Source organism: Tachysurus fulvidraco, chromosome 17 (genome assembly GCF_022655615.1).
Source record: "Tachysurus fulvidraco isolate hzauxx_2018 chromosome 17, HZAU_PFXX_2.0, whole genome shotgun sequence".
Taxonomy (NCBI): domain Eukaryota; kingdom Metazoa; phylum Chordata; class Actinopteri; order Siluriformes; family Bagridae; genus Tachysurus; species Tachysurus fulvidraco.
In genome coordinates this window covers 5,310,734-5,322,372 of record NC_062534.1, presented here as the reverse complement: position 1 = coordinate 5,322,372, position 11,639 = coordinate 5,310,734, and positions in this window count along the sequence as shown.

The window sequence follows — 11,639 nt, the reverse complement described above, 5'->3', positions numbered from 1 at the left end:
TGTTTTAAAATCATGTAAACTGATAAATAGGATTTGACACATTACTGAACTTTATACTTCAGTACTGTGTCTCTGTGCTTTATTTTGAGGTTTTTTTTTTCAGGCTCAAAGAGCATTTCACAGGGCAGCAGTGGCTCATACGTTACAGCTCTGATCAGAAGGTTAAAGGTTCAAGCCCCAGCACCACCAACATGTCACTTTTGGACCTTTAAGTAAAGCATTTAAACCTCTCAGCTCCAGTGGTGCTGTATCATGACTGACCCTGTGCTTTGATCCCAGCTTCCTAACAAGCTCTCGAAGAATTGTGAAGAACTTGTGCTGTATTGTACAGTATATGTGTCAAATCTTCTTTCTACATTTATTTACCTGTTAGTTTTTCCACATTTTTATCTCGCATCCTAACTTGTGTTTGAATGTACCGTAGTTTCTGAGCACAACAAGGATTTCCAACGTTATCCCGTATCATGATCACATGATGTAACACATGATCACACATGACAAATATTATGAAAAACTTTTTAACTACACCCAAAACATTTTCTGAAATAAAACCAGTATGCAGAATTTTATTGATGCACCAAAACCTGAAAAAAACAAAACAAAACACATATAGTACTTAGTTCGTTAGTGATGCCGTGGGAATTATTGATGTTTTCTAGGACACACGACAGTATACAATAATCTTTAATATTGACCGTTTAGGTCAATATTAAAGATTATAGTATACTGTCGTGTGTCCTAGAAAACATCAATAATTCCCACGCTATCAAAAATTACCTCACCCTATAAATGAAACACCATGAATTTAGTCATCCTGGATATCCTGAATCTTTTTTGTATGCAGTTTGCTATCATTCCTGAAGTATGACATTACATGCTGATCACTCGCAGCACAGTAAACATGTTTATTCTGATAGATCTTTGAGAATGATTGTGTCAGTTTAGAGTTTAGTACATTTGTGATCTTTATGGAAGTTGGTAGAAAAACACCTTTATATGAGCATTATGGATGTAGCATCATGCCACAATGATACTGTGTAGTGATCTATATATATATATATATATATATATATATATATATATATATATATATATATATATATATATATACATATATAGAACCATAAAGGAAATTCAGTTTTTTAGAGTTAAACTAAGGATGAATGTAAGAATGCTATAAATAATTGACACACATCCAAATCAGTGAATATGAGCTTTTATTTTCTCCCATACTCGCACATCTCGCACGTCCGCATGAAAGTTGCAAGGTCATGTAGGATCCACGTATGATAACACTTTACAAGAACAGTGCAAACCGTAGTACCCGGAGGAAACCCCCGAGGCACGGGGAGAACATGCAAACTCCACACACACAAGGCGCAGGCGGGAATCGAACCCCGACCCTGGAGGTGCGAACGTGCTAACCACTAAGCCACCGTGCCCCCATGCATGTACTGATCATGAACTAATGAAGAGCGAATTCATACATAAATAATGACCAGTATATGTTTGCTAATGTAGTTGATGTATTAATTAACATGTAAGGCTAAACAAAATCAAACATGCTCGACAAACAAGATAGAATATGAATTAAACCTGTAGAATTTCAAATGGTTTGAATGTCACAGACTCTGTTTCACTGTGGCCGACAGTCATGTCCTGCACAGATTCCACCAGATGCTCTCGTGTTCAGCCACCAGACTTTTGGTAATGTTCTATAAAAGTTTTGACTGGTTTCATTTCCTCCTGCTAGGTTCATGCTCTGTTCCTGCGATCTGTGACATTTTTATCTTCTTCTCTGTTCCAATATTTTTGAACTGTTCCTATTTTTTTGCCTGTTCCTAATTATAATATGTCTGTTTGTTAATAAACACTCTGATAAGACACAAATACTTGGTCCTACTCATTGTGTCTACATCATGACAATTTGTATATGCTTCTGTGTAGGCAAACATTATTGTATGATGCTGGATGACTTTCATAATTTACATTGATTGTCCTTATTGAATGTAGAAGGAAAATAATAAACACAAATATTTTCCATTTCTCCATCCATTTCTCCTCAAACCCCTCTGTAGTATTAGTACTCTAGCTCTGTGTGGTTTGAGCTTGGGGCCTGGGGCCTGGGGCCTGGGGCCTGGGGCTCTGCTTGGATTATTCATATTCAAAACAGATCACGGGTTTATCCCTTTATGTTAATTCATACAGTAACTAACAAGCATATACTTAAAGCTTTCCTTATTTACACTCCTTATTCTGATTAGCACATGCCTTAACCATTAATTCATCATTAGCTATATTTAAATAAGTATTAATTCAGGTATGAATATTAATGCAAGATAATATATGTACTGATATTCATTCATTCATTCATTCATTCATTCATTCATTTTCTACCGCTTATCCGAACTACCTCGGGTCACGGGGAGCCTGTGCCTATCTCAGGCGTCATCGGGCATACACTCTGGATGGAGTGCCAACCCATCACAGGGCACACACACACTCTCATTCACTCACACACTCACACACTACGGACAATTTTCCAGAGATGCCAATCAACCTACCATGCATGTCTTTGGACCGGGGGAGGAAACCGGAGTACCCGGAGGAAACCCCCGAGGCACGGGGAGAACATGCAAACTCCACACACGCAAGGCGGAGGTGGGGATCGAACCCCCAACCCTGGAGGTGTGAGGCGGACGTGCCCTCCTGTACTGATATCGTTATCTGTATTTGTATAATGTGTATAGAACACATGATCTTTCATATCCATAAATCTCTAAGAACATACTAAACACGAATATAGAGACATCCCTTTTAGAGACATTTACTAATCCTGTTACTTATTTTTTAACACACCTATTTATTTGTTTATTTATGTTTGACATCCGGAGTCACTACTGCGTACCATAATGTTATATCGGAGCTAAAGTCAGGTTTCTTTGTGTCTGCACTGACCCTATTGAGAAAGAGGCTAGACGTGAATTAAGCAAGAAAAGAAATGTGTTGACAGTAAACATTGAGAGTTATGTCAGGCATGCAGCTTTGCTAAGCCATGCCGATTTTAGGTCTTAGATTTAAGTTAGGTGCACAGCCTCACAGGGTTTATAGGAGTTGATTCGACTGAACCTTGGCGACCCTGGATTTCATAATAGATTATCTTTCAGTTGGCCCAGTTGAAGTGGAGTTTTTTTCTTACCCCATCATTGGACATCAAATTCAGGTCATGCTTTGACTGTAAAGGGGAGGTTAGGGAAAGGGGGGGGGGGTCGCAGGCATCGCTGAACGCTGCTAGGTGTGCCATAGTGACAATCAGGATGGTACCAAATTTGAAGAAACAAATCAGTTTGCCACACTAGAGGGCTGCAGTCTTCATATTAAGCAGAGCGAATCAGTATCATCACATTTTCTGCACGCTGTCACAAACCAATCACTCTCACCAATGAGGTGATGTCACTGATCCAGATAGGGGTGGGAGGGTGGAGTAGGGGGGTTTCCATCTGTAGTATTAGGATTAGAGAGTGTGTTGGGATAGATGATGTAAGCACAAGCTGCTCTCTAGGCCTCTGAATAAGTGTGTGTGTGTGTGTGTGTGTGTGTGTGTGTGTGTGTGTGTGTGTGTGTGTGTGTGTGTGTGTGTGTGTGTGTGTGGTGTGGAAAGTCCTCTCGGGTTAAATGGTTAAGACTTGTGTATAAACAGATGTTTCTGTGTTTATGTCAGTGAGTCAAGCCACAAAAAAGCTGCGTTCCCATGAGTGGAGATCTGACTTGGCACAGGTGCTTCCCACAAATACATTTTTTTATGTATTTACAGAACTATAATAAAGTGATAACAAAATCTGACACTATACCGCTAACATTATGCTTCGCCATCATAGAAAGTGACACATGGAAGGACTTATCTTATAAATTCTTGCTAATATACTCATTCTACACTTCATTTAATCCCAGCCATGAATTGCATGCAGTTTGACACAACTATTATAAAGTATGTGCAGTATCGTCTTATCAATCTTATAATCATAAGGGAATTATACTAAAGCATTAAGACTCTGTTTCTTATCAGCGTTTTAGTTTATTCTTTGTGTCAAGGTTTTGTTTAAAAGATCTGCTTGTCCTGGAATGCCTAATGACATAAACTTTTCTCATCTTAAACACAACCTCAAAGCATATTTTTTAAATAGAGCTAAATCAAATCTTATCATGCCAGAAAGAAACAATAATCCAGCAAACTTGTGAATAAAGCACAGGATTGAATTGCAAGACCAATAACCGAAGGGTGTTTAGTGTAGAATAAACAAGTCAGGCTGAATACGATGTGTATATTTATCAGTGTTCATAATCAAGGAAAGGCGTTTGTTATGGAAGCCTGTTAGAAATTTCAGGGACTTTTATATGTCGCCAAAACTAGCAGCATGATAAAAGGAAGGAAAAAAAAAGCTGTATTATTGGCCATAAACATAAAAGTATGGAGATTAAATATGTAAAATAATGAAACATACTGTGAATGTAGATTAGCATAGGAACACAGAACCTTGCCATCACTGCCAAGAACAGTATTTAATATGAACATAAAGAAATAAAATAACACTGTTGTAATAAAAGTAGTAATAAACCTGTCTATAAAAAAGTATTTTCTCTCTCTCTCTCTCTCTCTCTCTCTCTCTCTCTCTCTCTCTCTCTCTCTCTCTCTCTCTCTCTCTCTCTCTCTCTCACTCTCTTTCTTGAACGTTCCAGTGAGTAAAAGTTTAAAAAACAAAATGATTCAAATCACTCAAAAGAATCAGTTTGGACATGACTTTTCTCTCACCTCCGTTTTTTTTTTTTTGGCATGTAAAAAAAGACAAAACATCTGGAAACACTGTGACTAAATTACAAATGACGTTTTTTTGGTAGAAGAGGGTCAGACTGATTGTTTAAGTCTATCCTGTGTCAGGTGTTTATACTGTATGTCTAGGGACATATACAGCATCTAAAAAACAGACATCGGACATGCACACGCATGCACACAGATTTTTCTTTATCTACCCGCATACCTGTGTCAGGTAATCAACCACTGTAGAACAACCTGATTACAATCATTACAATGAAGCCACTGTGATCTTGTCTGCTCTGTGTGTGTGTGTGTGTGTGTGTGTGTGTGTGTGTGTGTGTGTGTGTGTGTGTGTGTGTGAGAGAGAGAGAGAGAGAGAGAGAGAGAGAGAGAGAGAGAGAGAGAGAGAGAGAGAGAGAGAGAGTTGGAGCGGAAACCAGGAAGAAGGCCATGAGGATTGGGTTAAAGACTCTGGGCTTAGATCATTTTAGAGACACAGGAATGGAAAAATAAGGGTGTGTGTCTCTGTTTATACACAGATTTACCCCAGTAAAAACAGTGTGATGAATGCAGAGATTGATTTTGTAATTTGTTAGCTTACACTTCACACACACACACACACACACACACACACACACACACACACACACACACACACACACACACACACACACACACACACACACACACACACACACACACACACGCAACAAAATCTCATATAGTACTACAATAGGAATACGTGTGCACATGACTTCCATTCCCTTGCACAGCAGTAATCTGTAATCAGAAACCTCTTGCCTGCTTCACACACACACACACACACACACACACACACACACACACACACACACACACACACACACACACACACACACACACACACACACACACACACACACACACACACACACACACACACACACACACACACACACACACACTCACACACACAAACCATGGGAGCAAAAAAAAGCAAGAGAACGAGAGGATTTTACCCAGCTAGTTTGCCAGGGCAGGCGTCCAACAAAAAGAGAAGCGAGCGGGAGAAAGGGTGGGAGGGAGGGAGAAAGGCCAGGAAAGTCCATACATAGCCGGCAGGAAGGAGAGTGTCGGGGCAGGAACTGCCTTGTATGGTCTGAGGTTTTCTGGCAGCCTTGCCACTAAAGACATTTTCTCTCCAAGCCCAGATCACATGACCCACTGTGGGGCTGCTGAGACACTGCAGGACGTGTGTGTGTTTGAATTCAAAGGCACTCCCTGCTCCCCTGCACTCCAGCCTGTTCTGCAGCTCCATGCCTTTATATCAGGCAGAGGTTATTTCTAAAGCTGTGGCCCTGCAATATGCTTATAACCACTTCCTGTACTCAAAGCAGGACATTTGGTAGTAGTCCCAGAGCTTTCGAATGAACTCCAGCTGTCAGCGAGGCGGTCGTTCTGTGTGTGATAGAACTTCTCAAACAGGACACATGTGTATATAACCTCTCAGCCTTTCTGTACAAGATCCTATTGCTTGATCAGTTCCTGGGTGATGTTTTAAATGGCACAGGACTGGTCTCTGTGTGTGTGTGCGTGTGTGTGTGTGTGTGTGTGTGTGTGTGTGTGTGTGTGTGTGTGTGTGTGTGTGTGTGTGTGTGTGTGTGTGTGTGTGTGTGTGTGTGTGTGTGTGTGAAGGTTCTATCAAACATGCTTTCTGACTTTAAAATCCAAATGCTGTTTGCAGCGTATGACATTTTCACACAGATTAATGTAATAATTCAGCAGATTGTTCTACTTGTTTTCTTGTACTGAGAAAGGAAATGAAATACAGTTTACTCAAAACTCATTTGTAATGAACAACGTTAAAGGATGAGAAAGATGTAAGAGAAAACTGTAGTAAAGCTGTTCCAGGAAAAAAAGGAATTCACAAACTGATTTATTTATTTATTTAGTTGCATAATACCACTACTACTACTACTACTAATATGATAATAATAAATTTCAATTAATTCTTGTTTTTTTATTATTTATTTTTGGTATCCTTTCGCTACCCTCAATTATTCGAGACATAACTACAGTTTTGTCTAATATTTATTTTTACAGATTATCTCGCACATATTTGGTCGAACGTATACATTTTACAACTTAGGAATTTAACAACTGTCCTTAGGCATCTAATATACAATCAATCTATTTTAATTAAAATGTTTGCTCTGCTTTTCTCACATTATCTAAATGTTGAAATTCCTGTTGCAGTAGACAGAGATGAGATGAGATGAGATGAGAGTAAAGTTGGAATATTCCTTCATTTCACATTCATCCATCTTCACTGGAGTCTACTTAAATCCACTAAGGTTGTTTTCCATTTTTCTTTTTCAGCTTTAAATTCAAATTCTTGGCAAAGATTTAGGAAATAATTTGCACTATGTTGATATTAATAGCAGTGATATATTTTTGGCAGTGCAGTTTTCTTCAAACCCCAGGAAACTAGGACAAGCAGTGTTTAGCACAAATACGTTAAGACAGCCCCAAAAGAAAGATAATACGCTTCATTTGTAGTTCAGCAGGGCATGTGTAGCAAACATGAAGAGGGCAGATGCACTTTATAGTTGCTTTTTTATTGCCATGTTTGAGTTGTAATGAAATTCAACAGAATTATAAGCAGAGGCAGAGAAGAAGAAGAAGAAGAAGAAGAAGAAGAAGAAGAAGAAGAAGAAGAAGAAGAAGAGGAGAGAGAGAATGTTTGTGTAAATCTTAGCTATGACATTTCTAAGTCCATGCACCTGTCTATGTGTAGCAATGGGTAAAAAGTGTGTGTGCATGTGTGTGTGTGCGTGTGTGTGTGTGTGTATGTCTGTGTATAACTGTGTGTGCGTGTGCATGTTTGCACACTGGCACAGGATGGACTGCAGACATACCGCCAGCCTCTCAGTCGTTCAGCACACACAACACCACAAACAGTTTTTGCAAAAGTACAATGTGTCATGCATTACAGATGCGCGCGTGCACACACACACCCACACCCACCCAAACACACACACACACACACACACACACACACACACCATAATGGCCTTCTTTTCCCACCACCCCAAAAGTCCTTTTGAATGAGGTAACCTCAACAGGATATTTACTACTGGCTACTGCACTTAATGGTGTGTGTGTGTTTGTGTGTGTGTGTGTGTGTGTGTGTGTGTGTATGTGTGTGTGTGTGTGTGTGTGTGTGTGTGGACAGTCACAGGATTTCCACAGTGGAAATGAAAAGGCAGGTCAGATCCAGGACAGGCCAGGGAAGCGCAGCACAAAACAGAGAGGCACAAGGACATGCAAAGTCTGAAATTGTGTGTGCGTGTGCGTGTGTGTGTGTGTGTGTGTGTGTGTGTGTGTGTGTGTTTGTGTGTGTTTGCAATGTTTGAGATACAAATTAAAAGGGTAAAAAAACAGCTGTAGAAGGCTTTCAGAGTGAAGTGCTTTACTAAGACATGTTACATAAAAGGTTTTCCTTTCATTTGCCACCTGTGTGCAGTCCTTATGTTGCCACTCCTCAAAACCAATAATTAATCCTCAGGAATGCTCAAATCACTTACTGGTCTAATGTGACCGATGTTCAGAGATATTCATGTGAATGTGAGGTGACACGGTGGCACGGTGAGTCTGCACTACAGCTCCAGGGTCTTTGTTTTCATCCATAGTTTAGGTTTTGTCTGTATGGAGCTTCAGTTGTTCATCATATTTCCATTTTAATTTCCTCCAGGTTTTCTGGTTTCCTCCAAAATCCTAGAAACAAGCTGGTTGATTGGCGGACTGGTAGATAACCAGTGTGTTACATTTACATCATCTTGGCAAACATCCTTATACTGTTTGAACGGTACTGACTGGCATTTCCAAGTGTTTCAGTTCCAACCAAGTCATGTGTGTATGTGTGTGTGTGTGTGTGTGTGTGTGTGTGTGTGTGTGTGTGTGTGTGTGTTGACTGACATCTCATCCAGGGTGTACTCCCGCCTCACTCCCAGTCTTCCCAGAATAGGCTCCGGTCCATCATGACCTGAACATTTTGAATGTGAGAAAGTGCTTATTTGCGAAAAGTGAGAAAATTGCTGATATTGGCAGATAGACGGTTAGAATACCTGGTTACTCCAGCGTAATTTGCTGTTAGCGTATTAGAGTTCAGTTATTTTTGGATTGCTGAATATAACTACCATTAGAAAAAAAAAGTGTCACACAAAATGTCCGCAAAATGTGAGAATTTCGTGTCTGCTGTCTGTGAGCGCAGACAAAGGAAAAAGACAAAGAATGAATTCCTTATTAAAATTGCTTTGATAATTTGTCTTGCCATCTGCTCAGCGCAGACACACAGTCAGAGAGGGTTTTTTTTTTTTTTTGCCTCCGATGTTCTGATCGTGTTGAGATTTGCGACTCCCATAGCATGTACCTGAACGTTAGTAGTGTGTCATGGAAAAGTAGATTGTTATTTTTTCAGAGTGTAATTTTACTGCTGCTGCTTTACCTCCTTGAAAAGCACAAGGAAATGGGCCATAACACTTTACTCCTGAAGGATGCTAATTTATTCATTTAGACTAATATAACTTGGGCTTCTTTTCATTGAAGATGCAGTGTCTGGTTCTGTGCCATAGAAAAATATAATTGGCTAGCCTGTCTGTCTAAGTGAATATATCCACCTAATCATCATGTATGCACTTTTATCAGGTACATAAAGAATAAAAAATGTAGCAGATATTATCCAAATCCTAGATACATTATTTATTCACCTGGACTTACATACAGTCTACGTAAAGAAAGAAAGTAGGAAGGAAGGAAGGATTGGGGGGGGGGGCAATTGCAAGGGCAAAAGAGTCCTTTTCATGTGCATGTGCTTATCGGTGCTTTTGCCCTGTTGAACCAGATGGAAACGCAACATGGAGTGCAAAGAGTCATTACTCTCAATGCAGTGATATTACACTTAATGGAGTTCCATTGCTTTCAGTGGTGATCTATTTCAGTCGCTGGACTTCTCTTACATAGTCACTGAAGTTTTATTCAACTTAATCGCTTTCTTTTTTTATTGCTTAAAGAGTTCTGAGGTATGGTGCAGTCACATGCCCTAAATAACAAACAAATAAATAAATAAATAGTAAGTGCAAAAATATGAGCTTTTTTGGGTAATAATGCGTTTCATGAATTTATGCAATCTGACATTGGAAAAAAGTTCTGCAGGAGCCTGTCAATAATGTTAAATACTATAAATACTATACTGTACATAACAGTACACATTTACATTTACAGCATTCGCAGACGCCCTTATCCAGAGTGACATACATAAGCACTTAAATCTCTAACATTGGATACACTAATGCTGGCTCACTAGGTTACATACTGAAGATACCATGAGTTTAAAACATTGTTCAAAGTTACAGTGAAAAAGTCTCAAACATTGTGTGTGTGTGTATTTTTTTAATAAATACAAAAGATTTACACACCAAAAGTACTGTACACACCATCACAAACTGCATATAAACATGGCAACAAAAAAGTCATATCTATCTATTTATCTGTCCATCCGTCCATTTCTACGTCAGTCTATCTGTTCATTCATTCATTCATTCATTTATTCATTCATTCATTCATTCATTCATTCATTCATTCATTCATTCATCAGTATCAGTAGGTTTCTTCCACTTACCTCGAAGCTATTATTCATTCATTCATTCATTCATTCATTCAGTCAGTCAGTCAGTAATTATCATTCAGTAGGTTCCTTATAATTACCCCTAAAGTTAGGATTCTTAATAACTAGAGTTTTTATCAGAGTAATCTATAAACAATGACATATTCATTAATTAATAAAACACATCATTCTTTCTTTTATTTAATTTGACATTTATAGTTGAATAAAAACGTTTTTTACTGTTCTTATGAACACGCAGCTAGATACTAGTTACTGGGTTACTTCACCACATATGTTAAACTGGAACCTGTTTTCGAACAGGTTTATTATTAGAGGTGAATTATGCTGAGCATCCGCCCTGTGAACGATCTGTTATTATAGAGACGATTCCACGTTAGACGGCTGCATTCATATAAATCTGTAATATGTCTTTTGTTTGCACGATTATTATTCTACTCTATTATTATATAGTTCAACAGCACTCTTCGGTTGCACAATCATATTACACAAATATAAATATAAACCTTATATTTCATAACAAGATCAGTGATTTTTTTTCATAGCGCAGTAGAAGAGAAAAAACGCCACAGAGGACTGATGTGGATAACATTTAACCTGAAACAGAGTATTCCAAGCAGTCAGTTGGGCAAAAGGGACACGGCAACATTAGAGTGATAAAAGATGGAGGAATACACAGGGCATACAGTGGAGTTTATAGAGCATTTACTGTGGTGATCTAATCAGGGCTCACTAAAGGCAGCTTTTAGGTGGAAATGGATGCTTTTCTCTTGCTCTTTCTTCCTTTCATTTTCTCACTCAATTCAGTGCAAATCTGTCTTTATTGAAATGACAAACACTTCTGCATTTGTGTTGCCAAAACTTGGAATACAGACCTATTATATTAATAAATTCTAAGTAATATGATATAAAATGATTTGAACATTGTGTAATTAATTTAAAGATATCAAGAGAAATCTGGATAAGAAATGTATAAATTGCCTTCGGATCCACCGTGACCCTGATCAGAAAACTGCAGCTAGAGAAAAAAGAGATGAATGATTTGTTTGAATTATCTATAGATAGATAGATAGATAGATAGATAGATAGATAGATAGATAGATAGATAGATAGATAGATAGATAGATAGATAGATTGATTGATTGATTGATTGATTGATTGAGG